The following is a 23,439-nucleotide window of genomic DNA, read 5'->3' as shown; positions in this document are numbered from 1 at the left end:
AGTGGATGTTAAGCATTCTCATCACGAAAATGGTAAGTATGTGAAGTAATGCAGTTATTAATTAGCTAGATTTAACTATTCCACAATGTATATATACTCTAAAACATTATATTGCACATGATAAATACATTTCTAAAAAAGTGGGAAGGGCTAAATTTCAGAAAGGTGTAGGGCTGCTAAAACGTGTCAAGGAAAGAAGAGGATTATTTCAGTTTCCTGGTACCATTAAATGCAGCTGAGACTGATGCCCAGGATCCTATTTTAGTAGTTTTTGCTTCCTCTAGGCACAGAACTTTAGCTTCTTCTTATCTCTCCTATGAGACCAGGTAAAGTTTCTGGTAGTTTACAGAGAATGGTTATTTTTTCATAGGAAGAACAAAATCTGACTGTATTGTGCCAGGCTTACACATGCTTTGGTTGAGATATATTAGGACAATCAAATATGCATAGTTAGTCCCTCCTATACTTAACAGTGCCACTATCCTTCCTTCTAGGTGGCTTTGCTTCTTCCTAGCCTGATAGTGTCCCCAGAACATATCCACTAAAATACGAGGTTTTGTAGAGAGAAAGTAAGAAAAAGAAACCTGGTGACTGAGAGCTACTACTGCTCATGGTTAAACCCTGGCCTATACCTCTTGACTTTTCCTCTCCACTCTTTCTCTTTACCATGTCCTAGACAATGTCCAAATATATTTCTCTTGTAATATGAGTAAATTCCAAAGGCTCCATGTTGCCCAGTCTCAGCATGCTGCCACATTCAAAGAAAGACTTGATCAGGCTGGGCATGGTGGTTCATGCCTGTAATTTCAGCACTTTGGGAGGCTGAGGTGGGAGGATTACTTGAACCCAGGAGTTTTGAGATCAGCCTCAGCAACTTGGTGGGACCCTCCATCTCTACAAAAAATAAAAAAAATTAGCTAGGTGTGGTGACACATGCCTGTGGTCCCAGCTACTTGGCAGGCTGAGGTGAAAGGGTCACTTGAGCCTGGGAGATTGAGGCTACTGTGAGCCATAATCGCCCCACTGCACTCCAGGTTGGGTGACAGAGTCAGATCCTATCTGGAAAAAAAAAAAAAAAAAAGGAAGAAAGAAAGAAAGAGTTCATCAGTCAAAAGTATGTAATTAAAATTAATTCAAATCTTTACTTATGCCTCTCAAAGAACATTAATGGAGATCCAATTCAAAATTCACAGGACCACTTTTAAAGCTAGTTATTTTCCCATTCTTCTCACCGTCCAGTTCTCTCACAGCCCCCATGCTTCCATGGATTATGAATCCCTGTCAGATTCCTTAGCTCCCTGTGCTCACTGATGACTTATTTCTGCACAATAGGGTTGAGCGGTGGTGGGGGAAGAGACATACCAAAGTTCCTTAGTGGACTGGGGTAGGAAAGTGTATTGGTTTTGATTATAATGTCCTTGAACTTTTAACACTTTATTGAAATTAATTACTTACATGTTTTTCTCTAACACTTAGATCAGCAGTCTCCCACAGAAGTATCCTAGTCCACTAATGTGTGGGAATCAGGCTGGAGTTATACTATTGTTCAGGGAATTATGTATAACTTTCATGGTATGCCAAAGCCTGAAATGAGTGACCATTAAAATCTGGATGATTAAAGCAGTAAAATTTTACACAGTAAAATCTGAAAGGGTAGGGACAGCCACCACATGCATTCCTATTCCTTAGCTCTAGAAAGAATGAATATATGCACTTTCATCATGTAGACTGGGATTTATTTATGCCTTAAACTACAGTAATTATAATATAGTTCTTAATCACAGATCAGTTTCTTTCAGCTTGAGGTTATTAACACAAATTTTATGACCCACATGTTCCTAAAAGGAATGAATTGGGGCGGAGGAATGAAGAAGAAAGAAGGCAAAGGCCAATTCTTAACTCAGCTGATGGATACAACTTTTGGGAACTTTACATTTTTTTTTTCCCCAGGAAGGATAATGAGTCTCACATTATCAGTTCAGATCTCATGATGCAGGATGTGCTTGAAACCCAGCATGATATTTGCTGCTAGAGATTTCATATGACTCTGTATTGGTTCTGTACTAAAAGGATATAGAAAACTTGTTTTAGACAAATAGTGAACGTGTGCTGGGTGATTTCTCTCTCTTTCTCTCTTTTTTTAAACTTTGCTTTGTCATATATTATTGCTAAACTCCTTGTGCTTATGTGCTCACGTGGCTATGTTCTCCTGGGTAGCGTTCCATCTGTTTGATTTATGAAATCTGTGATGCTGTCCCTTTGGCTTGGGAAAAGTAGATGTGGTTTGGGTGCTAGAATATGAAAATTCAGTTTCTGCTAATGTACATATCAAATCAGCAAATCACCAGATAAGTCAGTGGCAGAGAATTAAAAGTCACACTCTTGGACAACAGTACAGACTTTTGCAAATAAACATTAATTTTTTTAATCAATTTTCCCCTCTTACAATATCAGTACATTTTTGGAGTGGCGTTAACAGGAAAAAATTTGCCTTGATCATTCTTTCATGTGACATTTTAGTGAATATCTTTTGTTGGATTATTTAAATAGAGAATTACAAACTATTTTACATTATAAAGACTTGCAAAGGAGTTGTAATCTTTGAAAAATAGCATAGGGATATTCAAACCCATCTTGCCAACTGGTCTGAATTATTGCAACTCCACATAGCAGCTATTCATCTTTTTCTTATTTTTGATTGCATTGGATTTATCATAAATTTAATATGTTTATATTTAGTATGTTTCTCTTTTTGTTCCAAAAACAAAAAGGATATTATTTTTATGCTTTAATTTTGGAATTTTATATATTTTTAATGTTAGACCTTTTTTTCAGGTGAATACCAACAGATATTATTTAAACCGGGTAGGAATTCAACTGATGGAGAAGTGATTTACTTTGTTTATTACAGGTCTGCTCCTGTAGACAATCTGTAGTTGGGTCTTTTCCTATCCACTTTGCCAGTCTCTCTTTCTAGTAGTATGTTTAGACCACTCAAATGTGAAGTGATTTTTGATATAGTTGGATTAATCTCTGACCACATTTTAACTTCTTTATTTCCTTGTTCTTTGTTTCTTTTTTTACTCCTTTCACTCTTTTTCTGCCTTCTCTGGTTTTAATTGAACATTTTATATGATTTAATTTTCTCTCTTGTTTTAGCATATCAATTATACTTCTTTAATACATTTTTAGCGGTTGCCCTACAGTTTGCAGTATATGTTTACAACTAATCCAATTCCACTTTCAAATAATACTGTACTGCTCCATGAATAGTGCAAGTACTTTATGAGAGAATATACCAATTCCTCTCTACTGTCCTTTATAATTTTTTTGCTGCTATTCATTTCACTTATCTGTAAGCTATAGTCATTGAATGCATTGTTGCTACTATTATTTTGAATGAACGGTTAACTGTTAGATCAAATAAGAATAATAAAAACAGGCTGGGTGCAGTGGCTCATGCCTGTACTCCCAGTACTTTGGGAGGCTGCAGTGCGAGGATCACTTGAGGCCAGGAGTTCAAGACCAGTCTAGACAATATAATGAGACCCCATGTTTACAAAAAATTAAAAACAATTAGCCAGGCTTAGTGATGCTCACTTGTAGTCCCAGCTACTTGGGAGCTGAAGTGGGAGGCTTGCTTGAGAGCCCAGGAGTTGGAGGCAGCAGTGAGCTATAATTGAGCCACTGAAGCCCAGCCTGGGTGACAGAGCAAGACAGAGTTAGGCTGTGTTTATTGTTTGCTGTGGCTATGGTGTCAGGGGCTACAATTTCCTCTGGTATCCCTGTTTTTGTGTTCCCTCTTGTCTTTGGGTTTTCCTAGAGACTATACAGAAGCTGAGGCATGCAGTGTTTTTTAGTGGTAATCCTCTGTTTTATAGAGGAGCCCTATTAATGTGGTTGTAAGGTTGTGAGGGGAAAGCATTCTATAGGCCTGTGATTAGGCCTCAGTCTTTTAATGAACCTGAGTTGGGTATTCTCAACGCACATGAAAGGCTGGAGAGGGCTGGATGTTATTTCCCTTCTCCCAGGTTGGCTAGGCTCTGGTAAAACCCCAGTCAGTTAGGCTCTGGTAAGTTTCCTTTGAGGGTAGCCCTTGTTAAGGAGAACAGAGAGCTCTGGGCATATTTAAAAATGGATACTTTCCCCTTCTCCTGTGTTGGGCTCTTCCTAAGCCTGGGTTCCCTTGGAGTTTTAACTCTCAAGCTAGTCTACCATTGAGTCTCGAGCAATTTGTCAGTTTTAGTTTAAAGTGTTCCTAGTGATATTGGCTCAAGCTGCAGGCTTTTGCTCCTGCTAAGCTGTGATTCTCTGTATATGCCTGTCTGTCTCTCCTCTTTTCCAAGCAGCAGTTTGACCTGTTTGCTCAATTCTCGGATCAAAGAAGAGTTGTTAGTTTTCAGTTTGTTCAGCTTTTTTCTTGTTATGAGAACTGGATTGATAAGTTCAAAGCTCTTTACATGTCAGACTGGAATCTGTAAGTCAACAGGCCTGCTTTAAAGGAAAAGAAAATAAAATCCTTAACATAAAAGCAGTAGTCTATGGACAATTCAGAATAAGAATTATCATTTGACTACTAGTCTAGCATTTAATCACTTGCCTGTTAATATTAGTAACATCCAGAGTATCCACATTATAGTTGTGTATGCTATTAGGACATAAATATGAAGAGTAAACCAGGCTTTGAGACTATAATTGATGCCTTCAAGTCCCAGAATTGGTTAGGTGTTCATTTCCATCAGACTCTCTGTATATGCTATTTCCTCTGCCTGGGATACCATTCCCCATTAAATGAGACTCTGGCAGGGGATGGGGGCAGGCAGGAATCTGTATTCTCCAACAAGTTCCCTAAGTGATTCTGATAATAAACAGGGTTCTGGAACTATTGGAAGACACATAGTTTTCTTTTATTACCCCGACCCCCAACACAGGGTTTTTGGGTCCTTAGCCCCTTCTCTAAAATTCCTTTATCTTATTACTCACCATATTGCACCATAGTGACATCTAATGACCTATGCCTTTGAATTCTGTGAGGGCAGGGCCTCTATCATAACCCCAGTTATTTGTTTTAATGCACAGTAAAGTGATTATGTCCTGGTTTGATCAGAATAGTCCCAGTTTATGGCAGTGTTCCCAGCATAAACTCCCTTCACTCCCACAGCCCCCTGGTTGTGATGATAAATTATGATTACTCTGGTTATGAGAATCTTTTGTCAAATCCTTCATAAGAGCTTGAAGATTTTTAGTCACTCATGAAATAATTTTACTGTTTTCCCTGAAGCAGGTGTAATTAACAGACTGTGACTGTTGTTTATTATTTTTAATTTGCCTATTATTGTAACTTATTAAACCAAGGTTTGTGTGTCCCTTTCCCAGAAGATAAACAACACTAAAATGGAGAAATATAAATCTTGCTGAATCCTAGCATTTTTTTTTTGTATGTCGTACTGGCTTGACTTTGATCTATTGAAAAATAAGAAAATAAAACGGCCCTATCCATTAGTGCCTCAAATTAGGTAACAAATTTGTGATAGGATATAACCCTTAAACTTTTACTAAATGTTGTAATAGGATTAGAACATAGACCCATCATGTCTGCCCAAGGAGACATAACATTAACCTAACCTAACCTAACAAAAATTAACATTGCCAAAATGCCTTGTGTCCCTGAAGCCCTTTACCTGGTTGTGACCATATGGCTTGACTAAGATTTTAAGCAAATCTCTCTCATTGTTTTTATAACCAGTTGAGCTCTTCTAGGTTGGGGACCCAGACAACTCTGGCAGTAAGCAATCCTACCTATAGCAGAGGGCAAGCAAACATTTGAGTATTTTTTTGGCATTGTGTCAGAGAGGATATAAAGGGATGGCATACCTGTTTCTGGCTCTTAGAGTCTGAAGTGTCCATCTAATTGTGACTAAAGACGAAAGGAATTTCTAACATTGGCAGATTATAAAACAAATGATATATAGTAGATAATGTAATACAGAGTTATCAAATGAATGAATAAAGACTCACCACCAATGTAGGACTTTATATATTCTGTCTGGGTAAAAAAATAAAAGTGTAAAGTATAAAAACAACAACAACAAAAAACCACCCCCTCTCCCATTTTTGTCCTGAAAGCCTTAGTACATTCATGGGTATAGAGTAAAAGAATGGAAAGAAATTTGGTAATTTTGATATTCAGTCAACATAATTATGGTGAACAGATGTTCTAAAACCTATTTATAGGTTTAAGCAAAATTAACATGATATTCTATGAGAACATTTTATTTCATAGAATGATTATGCTTGATGAAAAAGGGTTGTCTTTTTTTCTTCTTAGCTTTCACACTAAATAGAAACTGAAATTGATAGTAGAAGTTGAAAAAAATTAAATGATCTCATATTTAGTGTTAAGAAAATCAAAATTATTGAAAAGTTGGTTACAAACCAAGCCTCATTATCTATTTTCATTTTCAAGTTGCAGTCAGTTGCCCTACAGAGATAATATGTTACTTGGCATGCTAGTGATATGTATAAATTAATACAGCTTCCCAATGTGCTCAGCTTCTTCAATATATTACCTTGAAACATCTGGATAGAAACTTGGTCTTTTAATCTACATGCAATAAGTACTAAATTTGTAGGTTGAGGAAAAAACCTAGATGTATAGGTTTATTTGGTTTCTGTTACTAAATTTTTGTATGATTTGGCAAGACACCTAACTTTTCTGAGCTTCAATTGCTGAGCCTATAAATGTAAGGGGTTGGTATAGGTAATGTTTGACATTGTAAAAAATTCAAACTAGCAGATAGGAAGACAGCTGTAGGACTAAATTGGCTGATTATACTAGCATGGACTCACTACAATCACATAGAAATGTTTGAAAAACTACAACAAAAAATTAAAATAAATCCATAGCAAAGCTAAAAACAAATAAATATAATTCCCAATGAAATGAATAGGGAAAACGTAGTTGGAGTGAAAAGTGCAGGAGCTGTCTCTCTGGCTACCCATGTGGTTGGAGGACCCAAATACAGGCTTTGGAAATGAGAGGCTACAATTTTATCACACCCTCCTGGACAGAAGATGTGTTGTTAGAACTGCACAAAGCTGGGGCCTAACCCTTAGATCTCTGCATAAAACAAGGACTTTGAAATATCAATCTCTCTTGGAAAAGGGAGAAGAAAAGCTGCCCAGTATTTCAATAAAGCTGCAAGAAAGCTTTTATCTGGTTTGGGATCTGTATAGAAAAAAGGCTCATGTGATAATTCTGAGCCTTATTTCTATACTATGCCCAGGTTTAGTCAGAATTTATAGTTCTCATGTGGTGTGGGAGACCTGGGCCAACAAATTAATATAAAAACAATCCTAGATTAGTGAACTCTCTGGAGCATCTGGAAGAAATGATTGTAAAACACTTTTGAGGAAATATTTTTATGAAAGATACATAAAGCTTTTATTTTAAAAAGTTTATAGTTGAGTTCTCAGTAAAAAATTACAAACCACATGAGATAGCTTGGATATTTGTCCCCTTCAAATCTCATGTTGAAATGTGATCCCCAATGTTGGAAGTGGGGCCTAATGGGAGGTGTTGGGTTATGGGGGTGGATCCCTCGTGAATGGCTTGGTGCCCTCCCCATGGTAATGAGTGAGTTCTCACTCTATTAGTTTATGTGAGAGCTTGTTGTTTAAAAGAGCCTGACACCTCCTCCTCTCTCTCTTGCTCCCTCTTCCACCATGTGACATGCCAGCTCCTTTTCCCTTCTGCCATGGCCAAAAATTTCCTGAGACCTCACCAGAAGCCGAGCAGATGCAGGTGCCATGCTTATTGTATGGCCTGAAGGACTGTGAGCCAAATAAACCTCTTTCTTTATAAATTGCCTCGTCTCAGGTATTCCTTTATAGCGATGCAACTGGACTAACACACCACATGAAATAAATAAGCATGTTTTATATGATTATTGGTATACAAATAAATTGAAGCAAAGGGTAAGAAAATAAATATTGTGAAAAATAGAAAATAAATATTGTGAAAAATAACTAGGTAGATCTTTTTTGGGGGGAAACGGGAATAGGGTCTCATTCTGTTACCCAGGCTGAAGTGCAGTGGTGTGATCACAGCTTACAGCATCCTCAATCTCAAAAGGCTCCGGTGATCCTCATGCCTCAGCCCCTTGAGTAGCTGGGACTACAGCTGCACACCACCACACCCAGCTAATTTTTGTATTTTTAGTAGAGACAGGATTTCGCCATGTTGGCCAGGCTGGTCTTGAGCTCCTGGACTCAAGCAATCCACCCGCCTTGGCCTCCCAAAATTCTGGGATTACAGGCGTGAGCCACCATGCCTTGCCTTAGCTATATCTTCTAGAAATAAAAATATATAGTCATAGAAATTAAAAATGCAATAATTTGGATTAAAGAGCAGATTAGATGTAGCATCAGAGAGAGCTAAGGAAACTAAATAGAATATAGCATTTAGGGTTGAAGAGGAAAAAAAAAAAATGAATGAGAAATGTGAGAGTAGAGTGAGAAGATCCAGAAAGAGGTGATAGAAAGAATAAGGAAGAAGCATTATTCAAAGTAATAATGATTGACAATTTCTCAAAATTGATGAAAGATGTGAAACTTAGCTTGAATAAACACAACTAATTCTGTGTAAAATAAAAAATAAACTCATGCTTTGATGTATCAGAGAAACTGCAGAACACCAATGACAAGATGAAAAATCTTAAAAGCAATGAGAGAGAAATGACAGATTATTTATAAAGTAATGGCAATTTGACAGCCTATCAATATTCAGCAACAGTAGAGGCTAGACAGCAATGAAACAATATCTTCAAAAGACTGAAGGGAGATAACTGTTAACCTATCTAAAATATCATGTAAGAATAAAGTGAAAATAAAGCTATTTTTAGATGAAATCTGAAAGGCTTTACTGCTCACTGACTCTAACAAAAAATAATACATTCACTGACCCTAACAAAAAATAACTCTTAAGTAGGGCACTGAGTACAGAAGGAAGGAGTGGGATGTAAAATGCAAAGTAAATATTAAGTGGAGTCACTTAAAATTGTTGATATTTGGCTAATTTTGAAATATAAAAATGGCAATTAGGCCAGGCGTGGTGGCTTACGCCTGTAATCCCAGCACTTTGGGAGGCCGAGGAGGATGGATCACTTGAGGTCAGGAGTTCGAGACCAGTTTGGTCAGCATGGTGAGACCCTGTCTCTACTAAAAATACACAAATTAGCCAGGTGTGGTGGGGGCTTCCTGTAGTCCCAGCTACTTAGGAGGCTGAGGCAGGAGAATCACTTGACCCCGGTGGCAGAGGTTGCAATGAGCCAAGATTGCACCAACTGCACTCTAGCCTGGGCAACAGAGCAAGACTCCATCTCAAAAAAAAATTAATATGGTCTAACCTAGTACTAATAAGTATTGACTCTAAATAACAATAATAAAGATTAATTTTGGAGGATTTAAAAATAAAGTGGAACTAAAATACAAATTGTCTATAACAATTACATGCAAGAGGAGAGGTCTCTTGATTTCTTAGGTCTTTATAGTTTTTGATAGATGGTATGCTTTGTTAAATGAAGTACGTAAGTAAACTTTAGGAATATCAGCAACTAAATAGAAAGAGTATATGCAATTTTTAAAGCAGAAAAGTGTAAAAATGGCAAGGAGAGAGACCAAGGAAAAAACCCTCTATTAAAGTGATAGAAGGCAAAAAGAAGAAAAAGAAGCAAAGACAACAATGCTAGATACAAACCAGAAAAATGTTGATAGGAATATTCTAATATAGTGATATTCACAGATTGGATTTATCAGTTAAAGAACAGAAACTGAGACTGATTTATATGATATCTAGCTATATGCCATTTATAAGAGGCACAACTGTAATGACACAGAAAGTTTGAGAGTGAAGAAATGAAAAAAGGCATACTTGGAAAAAACAAACTATGACTAATGCGGTAGAGCAATATTAATTTCACACCAAACAGACTTTCAGGCAAAATCTATATCAGAGATTGTGGAGATAGAATTAATTTACAGCTGGAAAGGAAAACCATCATGTTTATCTCTGGGGATGATTGGCTGTCTGGTTTTTGACTTTTCGTCAAGATAAGGGCAGTGGAATTTGTGATGTGTCGTTTAAGGTCCAAAACTCCTATAGCGACTCTCAAGGTCAGTTTCTTCATCAGTGAATTCCAGCTGGCTTAACTGGTGTGACAAGCTGGTTTGATTGTGGCCAGAAGGACTTAAAGCCCCCCTAACTGAAAACTTCTCTTTGAGTTCTTCTGAAACTAAAATTCCTTGCATACATCTTGGTGGTTAAAGTTGGGCCCTGAGGAGCTTGCCTGCAATCACTTTCTCTTGCTACACTGTGTTCTTTAAAAGCCCTACAGGCATATATAGATGCTCCTCAATTTATGATAGGGTTATGTCCCAATAAACCTATTTTAAGTTGAAAATATTGTATGTTGAAAATGCATTTACTATCCCTAACCTACCAAATATCATAGCTTAGTTTAGCCTACCTTAAATGTACTCAGAACACTTACTAATGCCTACAGTTTGGCAAAATAATCTAATATGAAGCCTATTTTATAAGAAAGTATTAAAAATCTCATGTAACATTAAATACTGTATTGAAAGTAAGAAAAAAAAGTAAGAAACAGAATACTGTATTGAAAGAAAGAAACTTACTAACGTCTACAGTTGGGCAAAATAATCTAATATGAAGCCTTTTTGTAAGAAAGTGTTAAAAATCTCATGTAACTTATTAAATACTGTTTTTAAAGTAAGAAACAGTATGGGTGCTCAACGTACAGTTTCTACTGAATGTGTATCACTTTCACACCATCCATAAAGTAAAAAAAAAAATTAAGTTGAACCATTGTAAGTCAGGAGCCATCTGTATTCTGGGAAGTCTGGTGAGTCCTTTCAAATATCCAAACTGGAGCAAACTTTACAGAGGTAAAAAGGGTCAAAATACAATGAAAAAAGAATATTTTACCTGGATGATGTAGCAATTACTCAACCTGTATGCGCCTAGAAACATAATCTTAACATACATAAGGCAGGCCAGGTGCAGTGGCTCATGCCTGTAATCCCAGCACTTTGGGAGGCCGAGGTGGGTGGATCATGAGGTCAGGAGATCGAGACCATCCTGGCTAACGCGGTGAAATGCCATCTCTACTAAAAATACAAAAAAAAAAAATTAGCCGGGCGTAGTGGCGGGCGCCTGTAGTCCCAGCTACTTGGGAGGCTGAGGCAGGAGAATGGCATGAACCCGGGAAGCGGAGCTTGCAGTGAGCTGAGATTGCACCACTGCACTCCAGCCTGGGTGACAAAGCAAGATTCCATCTCAAAAAAAAACAAAAAAAACTAAAACATAAGGCAAAAATATAGAAGAATTACTCAGAGGACAAATCTATAATCACTCCCCCTAGAAACTGTTAAATCAAGTACATTAAAATTAGTTAACATAGTTATATGGCGGACTTGCATACATGTTCGCCAATAATCTGTTCTCTCTCTCCTTCCTTCCTTCCTTCCTTCCTTCCTTCCTTCCTTCCTTCCTTCCTTCCTTCCTTCCTTCCTTCCTTCCTTCCTTCCTTCTTTCTTTCTTTCTTTCTTTCTTTTCTTTTCTTTTCTTTCTTTTCTTTCTTTCTTTTGTGTCTCACTCTGTTGCCCAGGCTGGAGTGTAGTGGCGTGATCTCGGCTCACTACAACCTCCACTTCCTGGATTCAAGTGATTCTCTTGCCTTAACCTCCACAAGTAGCTGGGATTACAGGTGCGTGCCACCACACCTGACCAATTTTTGTATTTTTAGTAGAGACGGGGTTTCACCATGTTGGCCAGGCTGGTCTCGAACTCTTGACCTCAGGCGATCCACCAGCCTTGGCCTCCCAAAGTCCTGAAATTACAGGCATAAGTAGTGTAGGGTTGTGGCTGGGAAAATTATGTAGTTTTTCTGCTCCTATGTTCACTTCTTGTGACTGTTTCTGCTTCCACAGCCAAGGCATGGGAAGATAGGGAAAAAAAAAAGCAACATGTATTTCCCCCATGCTTTCCGGCCAGAGAGAAGAGCTCTCTTCCCTTAGAGTTTTAGGTGCTTGCACAGCTGCCACTGCCTCTATGTCTGTTGCTCCAGGGGATTGCCTGGGGGCAGCAATAAGAGAGAACAGAAAAGAACACCCCAAGGGATTTTCTTCACTCTGATCCTTAAAGGCTCCCTTTTCTGCTTTTTGGACCAGAATGAGAGGACTTCTCTTACAGATCTTTCTATTTGCACCTACTGTGGAGTTCTGGGTTTTGGGATGCTTTTGAATCTAAGGCCAGAAAATAGCGGGAGAGGAGGACAAAACTCACCAGTGGATTGATCTTACATTGAGTTCTGTTTTGTCTCTCAAACCAGTCTGCTATTATTTACTTTTTAGAGTCCCCAGATAACTGCTCCCTGCCTTCTGTGCAGGGTTTTTAGTTGCTTCATTGAATGAGGCAGGGTGCATCTTACTTCATCTTAACTGCAACCACCTACTGGAATCATTATCTTTTAATTGAAAATCAGTGGTTTTACATTTTGTTCTTCCAGAGTGCATTTAACATGAGCCCAAGGCATCTCTTCTTTCCTTAGCTTTTTCAATCTTCCATCAGGAATAAACATGAGATGATTTTAAAAAATTTACTAACTACACATATTCTTTTTCTTGTATATGGGCACAAGATACTAGAAGGAGAGGAAATCACTACCTCAGTGAACATGCATGTACTTCAAGACCTATTTGGAGTTTTTAAGAAAAGATTTCTTCACTCATTGCACCTAGGCTTTCAAATGGAAAAGAATAGCCTGAAATGCATTAGAGCAGCAAGTTTCTCATGTGAAACTTCATTTCCTGGCAGCCTCTTTCTGAAGAGACCAAGCAACATCCTATGTTGCTCTGAAAGCATGGGGCAGCCACCCTAGGCTGTCAACCCAGCCAGGCTCCCCTTCAAAGACTGACTTACAATGCTAGTTCAGCACTTAGCAATTAACATTGCACAGACCACATGGCTGACCTTTATTTTGAAAGTGTTTTTACAGTTTCAGAATGTATCTAGAGAAAGAGCTTGTAATATATTCTTCAATTAAAAGCAACAAAGAGAAAACTTGCTTCTCATTTCCAACAGGGCATGACTCTTGTGTATAAAAAATTCAAAATTCAATAAACAACTATAAGGCATTTTTCATATGTACACAACCACAATAAAAACACTGTCTTAAATTTGGCACAGCATAATTTCTTGAGAACAAAGAGTCATTATTATCACCATCACCACTACCACCACCACAAGGCAGGGGGCCAAGGAAGGGGAAGACAGAGAAAGAGAGACAGAGAGAGAATATAATTTAGTTGATTGGGCCTTTTATTGTTTGAGAAATGATCATTAATTGCAGTTTGTTCTTAAAACAGTAGATGGCTCCTTAGACCTGAAATAGTTGAGAATATATATATATATATATATATATATTTTTTTTTTTTTCTTTTTTTGAGATGGAGTCTTGCTCAGTTGCCCAGGCTGGAGTGCAGTGGTGTGATCTCGGCTTACTGCAAGCTCTGCCTGCTGGGTTCATGCCATTGTCCTGTCACAATTCAGCCTCCTGAGTTGTGCCCGCCACCACGCCCGGCTAATTTTTTTTGTATTTTTAGTAGAGACGGGGTTTCACCACGTTAGCCAGGATGGTCTTGATCTCCTGACCTCATGATCCACCCGCCTTGGCCTCCCAAAGTGCTGGGATTACAGGTGTGAGCCACTGCGCCCAGCCGAGGAATGATATTTTTGTAAGGACAGTGTAGAAATGTAATTCAAATAGGGAAATCTGGTGCTGGGTCCTTTTATTAGAAAGGGAATCTATTGTACATTATGAGGTCAGGCAGTCAGAAATGTATTATTGGAACTTCCCAGAATTGGTGGTGTTAAGGGTGAATCAACGATAAGGAGTCATAAAATCCAATTTTGTTATCCTTTTGCTGTGGGATCTAGCATAACATTGTTGGTATTCTTGCCATGGGTGCAATTGTCTCTAGGGTCAGGAGATGCCTCAGTAAGCGCAAAACTCACTAGCCGTAACAGATGAAATAGGAAGAATTGCCACTAAATGAGCTCTTTTGAAAGAGTTGGAGTTATTTTCTGTTTTGGGAATAAGAAAGAAGAGTATAGAATTTGGCAATATTAACAAGATGAAACTTCCTCATGACACCATAAATTTATTCTAAATAAAAATGGAGAGGTTGAACAGAGATCTTTGGTTTTAATGCAAATGCCAGAGAATTACTTTGTAACAGAAGCTTGGGAAGCACTAGTTTGTAACCTTTTTGATGAGGGAATCAATATACTTGGAGGTGAAAGATTCATGCACATTTAGAAATAAGCAGTTGGGCCTCTGGAAGAACAGGAATGGGAAGTTGGGTCTACAGTCAAAGCAATAGGAGTGTCCTGCCCTTAATTTGACTCATTTAGCCTTTGTCCATCTGCTTCTCTCTATTTTGATAACAAACATCTCCTTGATCCTCTGCTCTAATTTTTTAAATCTTCCTCCTAACTTCTGCTTACTCATGGTTTTGTTTCCCTCGTAATTTCTGTTTGAACATGGTCTGTCGTGGTTTTCTTGCTCAATTTCTACATTAGATAATCTCACTTCTGCTTCATTTTGTTGACCTCACCTTTCTTTTGTTACTTCCTTGGTTAAAATTCCTGAGGAAGAGAAATTGATGAGCTGATCTCAATTCTTGTACCAGGACTCCCAGGACACATTGTATTTTGTTGGCAATTTTTGGTTTAACATTCTTTTGGGTCAGGTGTCCTCCCATATATCTGGCAAAGCTGGAAAGGATATAAAGCATGTTTGCCTAAGTCCAGCTTCTTCTGCATGGTGAGGGACAGGGTAAAGGACCTAGAACCAGAAATTGATTTATTTAGAACTAGGGTGACCACATGTCCAAGTTTTTCTGGAAGACTCACAATTTCAATATGCTATCTTGCATCCAGTATAGTTTAGTATTTGTCTCAGGCTTTTCATTTTTTAATAAAATTAAAAAAATTAATACTTGTGGTGGTGGACATGGATATACATTGCCCAAATCTACCTTTCAGGAAGGATTTGCTTTCTAGCTGGTGGAGTGCAGTCAAAAGAAACCTCCAGCTGTCAGCTTCTTTGGGATTTGCTTGAGCTGCAGTGAACTGCATCGTCCAAGGTCATATCTTTTCCAAGGCAGCCTGTGTCTGGTGACTGACTGAGGTGGGGGAATAAAGTCCTGGCCATTTCACCCTAATGGGGGAGGTCCCTGTATTAGTTTGTTTTCATACTGCTATAAAGAAATACCAGAAACCAGTTTACTTATAAGAAAAGAGGTTTAATTGACTTACAGCTTCACAGACTATAAAGGAAGCATGGCTTGGGAAGCCCCAGGAAACTCACAATCACGGCTGGTGTTGAGTCCCTGTAGCTTTTCCAGGTGCACAGAGAAAGCTTCTCATGGATGTACAATTCTGGGGTCTGGAGGACAGTGACCCTCCTCTTGCAGTTCCACTAGGCAGTGCTCCAGTGGGGACTCTGAGTGGGGACTCCAACCACACATTTCCCCTGCGCATTGCCCTAGTAGAGGTTCTCCATGAGAGCTTTGCTCCTGCAGCAGACTTCTTCCTGGACATGCATTTCCATACATCCTCTGAAATCTAGGTGGAGGCTCCCAAATCTCAACTCTTGCCCTCTGCACACCTGCAGGTTTAACACCATGTGGAAGCAGCCAAAGCTGATAGTTTGCATCCTCTGGAACAGTGGCCTGAGACATATTTGGGACCCTTTTAGCCATAGCTGGAGCTGGAGCAACTGGGATGCAGGGAGCAGTGTCCTGAGGTTACACAGGGCAGCAGGGCCCTGGACTCAGTACACAAAACCATTCTTCCCTCCTAGGCCTCTGGGCCTGTGATAGTAGGGGCTGCCATGAAGTTCTCTGAAATGCCTTTGAGGCATTTTCCCCAGTGTCTTGGCTATTAACATTCAGCTCCTCTTTATGCAAATTTTTGCAGCTGGCTTGAATTTTTCTCCAGGGGATGGGTTTTTCTTTTCTACCACATGGTCAGGCTGCAAATTTTCTAAACTTTTATGCTATGTTTTTCTTTTAAATATTAGTTTTAGTTTCAGATCATCTCTTTGCTCATGCATATGACCAAATGCTGTTAGAAGCAGCCAGGCTACTTCTTGAATGCTTTGCTGCTTAGAAATTTCTTTTGCCAGATACCTTCAATCATCACTCTCAAGTTCAATATTCCATGGATCCCTAGGGTGGGGTAAAATGCTGCCAGTCTCTTTGCTAATGCATAACAAAAGTGACTTTTGCTCCAGTTCCCAATAAGTTCCTCATCTTCATCTGAGACCCCCTCAGCCTGGACCTCATTGTCCATATCACTATCAGCATTTTTAGTCACAACAATTTAGCAAGTCTCTAGGAAGTTCCAAACTTTCCCTCATCTTCCTGTCTTCTTCTGAGCTCTCCAAACTGTTCCAACCTCTGCCCATTACCCAGTTCCAAAGCTGCTTCTACATTTTCAGTTATCTTTATAGCAATGCCTCCCTCCTAGTAACAATTTTCTGTATTAGTCCATTCTTGCACTGTTATAAAGAAATGGCTGAAACTGAGTAATTTTTAAGAAAAAAAGTTTAATTGACCACAGCTCTGCAAGCTCTACAGGAAGCATGCCTGGGGAGGCCTCAGGAAACTCACAATCATGGCAGAAGGTGAAGGGGAAGCAGGCATGTCTTACATGGCTGGAGAAGAAGGAAGAGAGAGAAGCGGGGGTGCTTTGCACTTTTAAACAAGCAGATCTTGTGATAAGTCACTCAATACCACAAGAACAGCAAGGGGAAAATCTGCCCCTTGGCCCCTCCAACCAGGCCCCTCCAACACTGGGGATTACAATTTGACATGGTGGGAGATTACAATCTCCCACCAGGCCCCTCCAACACTGGGGATTACAATTTGACATGAGATTTGGGCAGGGACACAAATCCGTACCATATCAGTGCTGCATTCTGACTGGTAATATTTGCTCCAGAGATCTTTACCATGTTGACCAAGCCTTTGTCAGGCCTGCATCACAGTTCAACTTCTGCCTCATTTGCTCTCTCAACCCTTCCTTCACAGGTATTGATCCCTCCTAAACATCTTATACCCCAAACTCTATCTCAGCATCTACTTCTAGAAAACCTAACTGGTGGTGGTTGCTAGCAAGAGTTGTCTGAAAAACCAGATGGGGTTTTGAAACTGGATGACTCACTGCCTGTCTGGTAAAGAGGACCCCATATTGGTGGTGAGTGGAGCACAGACAGCCCATGGTACTTGCTACAACTCATCAGTGGTGAATTGGGAAGGTTTGTCAGAAGGGAATGCACTTGCAGATGCACTGTATCAAGTATTTAAGAGTTTTGGATAAATTTTGCAGATATAAGGAAAAATTGATTGCTTGCTTATTGCTAAGAACCATGGATGCTCTTCAGGAAGAAAAGGAACCACTGAGTGTAAATAATACACACTTGAAAGCCAGGTGTGAAAGACAGGGTGGCTCTTCAGGTGCAGACAAAAAGCTCTCATCTCCTACAAAGGCAAAGCAAACAAAGTTGAGGGCCAAGCTGGGACTTAGTAATAGTCTGATTGCTGAACTTCAAAGAAGATTAAATGCCCTATCAAGGCAGGTATGTTATGCCAAGGTCAGTCCTCTGTTTCGGAAGACCTCAGAACCTGACCTGTAGGATGGAGATATCTGCGTGACTGTTCTCAAAGATTTCGACTCCCCAGACACTTTTGAACCTTTTGGATCTACAGAAGAGGTCCACCCATTTCTAGTAAAAGCTAACAACCCCCTGTGTTAGAAAACAATGTGAAGTCTTGTCCTTTGAAAGACAAAGAAGATCTGCCCCTGTCAGGATCTGCCCCTATCTGCCTTTCCAGCCACTGAATCTTTAACTCAACTCTCAGTACACCTCAGCTAGGGATATGCTGGGACTGATAAAGGAGGAAATGGACATATCTCAAAGGAGCTGCAAGACCTAGGTAACATGTACCAGGAAGAACTGGGGAACATATATAGGCCTGGATTTGACAGGTGCTTGATCAAGGGAACAGAACATAAAATTGGATAGGAAAGAGTTTATTGATTTGGAAGTACTCTCCCAAGATCAAAGTTTGCTTTCCTGGCAAAGTCCTCAGAGGTGGTGAAAACTTGCCATTAGGATACATGGAAAAAGCGATGGCCCATGCTGAACAAAGATGAAATGCCATGACTTCTGTGGCAGATGACAGAGGAAGGGATTAGGAGACTCAGGGAAGTAGGCATGCTGGAGTGGGGATACTGGAAGACTCAGCAGATGATTATGTTTCATATCTTTGTTGTAGCACCCAAGAATATGACTGATTTAAAAAATTGTGATAAAATATCATAAGTTTACCATTTTAATCATTTGTAAGTGTACAGTTCAGTGGCAGTAAGGACATTCACATTGTTGTGCAACCATCACCACCATCCATCTCCAGAACTTTTTAAAAAGCTTCCTAAACTGGAACTTTGTATCCATTAAACAATAATTCACCATTCTCTTTTTCACCCCTAGCCCCTGAAAATCATCCTTCTACCTCTGTCCCTATGAATTTGACTGCTCTAATTTGATTACCTCATAAGAGTGGAATAATATAATATTTGTCCTTTTGTGACTAGATTCTTTCAGTCAGCATAATATCTTCAAGATTCATTCATATTGTAGCACATGTCAAAATTTCCTGCCTTTTTAAGACTGAATAATATTTCATTATATGTACACACCACAGTTTGTTGCCCACTGATCTATCAATGGACACTTGGATTGCTTCCACCTTTTGGCTTTTGTGAATAAGGCTTCTATGAACATGGGTGTACAAATATCTGTTTGAGGCCCTGCTTTCGATTACTTTGGGCATATACTCAGAAATGGAATGGCTAGATCATATGGTAATTTTAAATTTTTTTCAATTGTGGTAAAATATAATACCTAATTTATTATCTTAACTACTTTTAAATGTATAGTTCAGTGATATTAAATACATTCATAATGTTGTGCAACCATCACCACCATCCATCTTCATAACTCTTTTCATCTCCTAAAACTGAACTCTATACCCATTAACAATAACTTCCCATTCCTTCAGCCTAGTTCTTGGCAACCACCCTTCTACTTTCTGTCTCTAAGATTTTGGCTACTCTAAGTACATCATATAAGTGGAGTCATGCAGTATTTGTCTTTTTGTGACTGGTTTATTGCACTCAACATAATGTCCTCAAGGTTCATCCATATTGTAGCATGTGTCAAAATTTCCTTCCTTTTTAAGGCTCAATAATAATCCATTATATGTACACACACCACAGTTTTCTTATCCATTCATCCACTGATAGACATTTGGGTTGCTTCTACATTTAGGCTATTGTGAATAATGTTGCTGTGAATATGAGTATACAAATATCTGTTTGAGGCCCTGCTTTTAATTCTTTGAAAATTGATAGATCATATGGGAGTTCTATTTTTAATTGCTTGTGGAACCACCATACTTTTTTCCTACAGTGGCTGTACCATTTTGCATTCCCAGTAACAGTGTATAAGTGTTCTAATTTCTCCATATCCTTGCCAATATGTACTATTTTCTGTTATTTTATTTTATTTTTTTTGAGACAGAGTCTTGCTCTGTCACCCAGGCTGGAGTGCAGTGGCGTGATCTTGGCTCACTGCAGCCTCCGCCTCCCAGGTTCAAGTGATTCTCCTGTCTCAGCCTTCTGGTAGCTGAGATTGCAGGCATGGGCCACCACGTGCAGCTAAATTTTTTTTATATTTTTGGAAGAAAGACAGGGTTTCACCATGTTGGCCAGGCTAGTCTGGAACTGCTGACCTTAAGTGATCCGCCTGCTTCGGCCTCCCAAAATGCTGGGATTACAGGTGTGAGCCCTGGTGCCTGGCATCTTTTCTGTGTTTTGATAGTAGTTATCCTAATGCGTATGAGGTGGTATCTCATAATAGTTTTGACCTGCATTTCTCTGATGATTAGCGATGTTGAACTTCTTTTCATGTGCTTTTTGGTCATTTGTATATGGAGAAATATCTATTCAAGCCCTTTGCTTATTTTACGTCCTTTGCCTATTTGCAAATGTTTTTGTGTTTTTGTTGTTGAGTTGTAGGAGTTCTCCATATATTATAGATATTAATTATCTTATCAGATATATGATTTGCAAATGTATTCTTCCATTATGTGGGTTGCCCTTTCTACTCTGCTGATACTGTCGTTTGATGCATATAACGTAAACATTCTCATGAAATCCAATTTATCTATTTTTCATTTGTTGCCTGTGCCAGTAATCCAGCATTTTGAGAGGCTGAGGTGAGAGGACAGCTTAAGTCCAGGAGTTTGAGACCAGCCTGGGCAACATAGTGAGACCTTGTCTCTACAAAAAAATAAACAAAATTAACTGGGCATGATGACGCATCCTGTAGTTCCAGCTACTCAGGAAACTGAGGTGGAAGGATCACTTGAGCCCAGGAGTTTGAGACCAGCCTGGGTGACATAGTGAGCCCCTGTTTCTTAAAAAATTGGTGTGTTTTTTGGGGTAAAGAGGATCCAAGGCTTCCTACTCCACCATGTTGTGACATAACTCCCTAGAATTTGGCCATTTCATCTAGGTTATCTAATTTGTTGGTGTATAATTGTTCATACTGCTTTCTTATAATCCTTTTTATTTCCCTTTTAACCATTAAAACCATTTTTAGCTTTAAATTTTATTCTTACTATATATATTTAAGGTATAGAACATGATGTTCTGGTATACGTATACATAGTTAAGTGTCATACCAATTGTCCTACTCATCATCTCACACAATTACATTTTTGTGTGTGTATATGTGGTAAGATCACCTAAAATCTACTCTCTTAGTAAATTTCAGTACACAATTCATTATTATTAACTATGGACCTCATGCTATAAATTAGACCTCTAAAATTATCCTACATAATTGCAACTTTGCACCATCTGACCAATCTCTCCTCAATTTTCCTTCCCTCCCCACCTGCTTCTGGTAGCCACCATTATACTCTCTGTTTCTATGTGTTTGACTTCTTTATAGATGCTGCATATAAAAGAGACCATATAATACTTTTCACTCTGTGTATGGTAGAATACCCTTTTTAAAGACTGAATAATAGTCATATATATGAACATACAATGTAAGAATATTTATATATATGTATTTATATCTCACAATTTCTTCATCCAGTTATCTGTTGATGGACACCTAGGTTTTTCCCACATCTTGGTGATTGTGAACAATGCTGCAATGAATGTGGGAGCACAGATATCTCTGTGAAGTGCTGATTTCATTTCCTTTGGTTATACACCCAGAAGAGGGATTGCTGGGTCATATGGTAGTTCTATTTTTAGTCTTTGAGGAACCTTTATTCTGTTGCCTAGACTGGAGTGCAGTGGCACAATCCTGGCTCACTGCAACCTCCGCCTCCCAGGTTCAAGCAATTCTCCTGCCTCAGCCTCCTGAGTAACTGGCATTACAGGCACGCACCACTACACCTGGCTAATTTTTGTATTTTTAGTAGAGATGGGGTTTCACTATGTTGGCCAGGCTGGTCTCAAATCCCTGACCTCAAGTGCTCTGACCACCTCGGCCTTATTTTTTATAGAGGCTTTACTAATTTACATTTCCAACAACAGTGTACAGGGGTTCACTTTAAAAAAATATCCTCACCAACACTTATTGTCTCTTTTTGATAACATCCATCTTAACAGGTATGAGGTCATATCTGGTGGTTTTGATTTGCATTTCCCTGATGATTAATGACATTGAGCACCTTTGCACCTTTTCATATGCTTATTGGCCATTTTTATGTCGTCTTTGGAAATATGTCTATTCAGGTCTTTTCCCCATATTTTGATTGAATTATAATTTTCTTTTTTGCTATTGAGTTTTTTGAGTTCCTTATATATTTTGGATGTTAACTTCTTACCAGGTATATGGTTTGCAAATATTTTCTTCCAATCCATAGGCTACCTTTTTATTTTACTGATTCTTTTCCTTTACTATGGAGAGCTTTTTAGTTTGATGTGGACCCCATTTGTTCAATTTTGGTTTTGTTGCCTCTGCTTTTGGTTGTCCTATCCAAAAAATACATTGCCAAGACCAAGGCCCAGGAGATTCTTCCCTCTGTTTTCTTGTAGGAGTTTTATAGTTTCAGGTTATACATCTATGTCTTTAACAAATTTTAAGTTTTTTTGTATATAGTGAAAGATAATGGTCCATTTTTATTATTTTACATGTGGATATCCAGTTTCCCAACAGCAATTATTGAGGAGGCTGTCCTTTCTACATTTTATCTTCTTGGTGCCCTTGTCAAAAAATAGTTTGCTATGCAGCCTCCAACTCCTGTGACCCCAGATCATTCTTTTGCCTTTTTCTGCCATTTGAGGACACAGAAAAAGGATGGTTTTCTATTATCCAGGAAGCAAGCCCTCACTAGACTCAAATATGCCACCTCCTTTATCTTGGACTCCTCAGTCTCCAGAACTGTGAGAAATAAATATTTGCTGTATAAACCACTCAATATGGTGTGGTTTTTGTTACAGCAGCTGAATGGACTAAGACAAAGAGTAATATTAAGAAGTAGGGTGCTGCTTGGAAATCATCATTCTCAGTAAACTATCGCAAGGACAAAAAACCAAACACCGCATGTTCTCACTCATAGATAGGAATTGAACAATGAGAACACATGGACACAGGAAGGGGAACATCACACTCTGAGGACTGTTGTGGGGTGGGGGGAGGGGGGAGGGATAGCATTAGGAGATATACCTAATGCTAAATGGCGAGTTAATGGGTGCAGCACACCAGCATGGCACATGTATACATATGTAACTAACCTGCACATTGTGCACATGTACCCTAAAACTTAAAGTATAAAAAAAAAAAAGAAGTAGGGTGCTGCTGTAATAAACACCTAAAAATGTGGAAGCGGCTTTGGAATTGGGTAACAGTAGAGGGTGGAAGAGTTTTTAAGGAGCATTTTAGCAATATGGATGTTAAGGGTGATTCTAGTTAGAGTGCGGAAAGAAAAGAGAAGAGCTGGAAGGAAAGCCTCAATCTTCTTACAAAATACTGTCAGAGCACTGGGCACTGATTACCAAAGCCAAGGAAGGACTCCAATTACATGGAGGATGGCAAAGGTCATCAAAATGCCAGCCACCAGGAATAGAAGTCCCAACACTTCTGCCCACTGCAACTTGGTATCAGAGTCACCAAGGAAAACACAACACAATAAACTACTGGATGGAACAATACTTCACTCACACAGAGAAAAGACAGAGGAAGATCAGCTCTCATAGTATGC

At 38.9% G+C, this 23,439-nt stretch overlaps 1 long non-coding RNA gene across 7 annotated transcripts in view; it reads right to left on the bottom strand.

The window, feature by feature from the left end:
* Positions 1–369: 369 nt before the first annotated feature.
* Positions 370–23,439, bottom strand: part of LOC129059531 (uncharacterized) — a 62,336-nt gene continuing 39,266 nt past the window's right edge. For 2 of the 7 annotated variants that reach the window (XR_008525503.1, XR_008525505.1), the window contains exon 6: positions 370–1,059. This is a non-coding gene — a long non-coding RNA (uncharacterized LOC129059531). Of the gene's footprint in view, positions 1,060–13,530; positions 14,928–23,439 lie in introns of those variants that run through there. The other 5 variants (XR_008525501.2, XR_008525500.1, XR_008525504.1 and 2 more) reach the window with 4 other exon arrangements.

The sequence above is a fragment of the Pongo abelii genome, chromosome 4, assembly GCF_028885655.2.
Source record: "Pongo abelii isolate AG06213 chromosome 4, NHGRI_mPonAbe1-v2.0_pri, whole genome shotgun sequence".
Lineage (NCBI taxonomy): Eukaryota > Metazoa > Chordata > Mammalia > Primates > Hominidae > Pongo > Pongo abelii.
The sequence above is the reverse complement of the archived record's forward strand: the minus strand, read 5'-3'. Positions and strand labels throughout refer to the sequence as shown.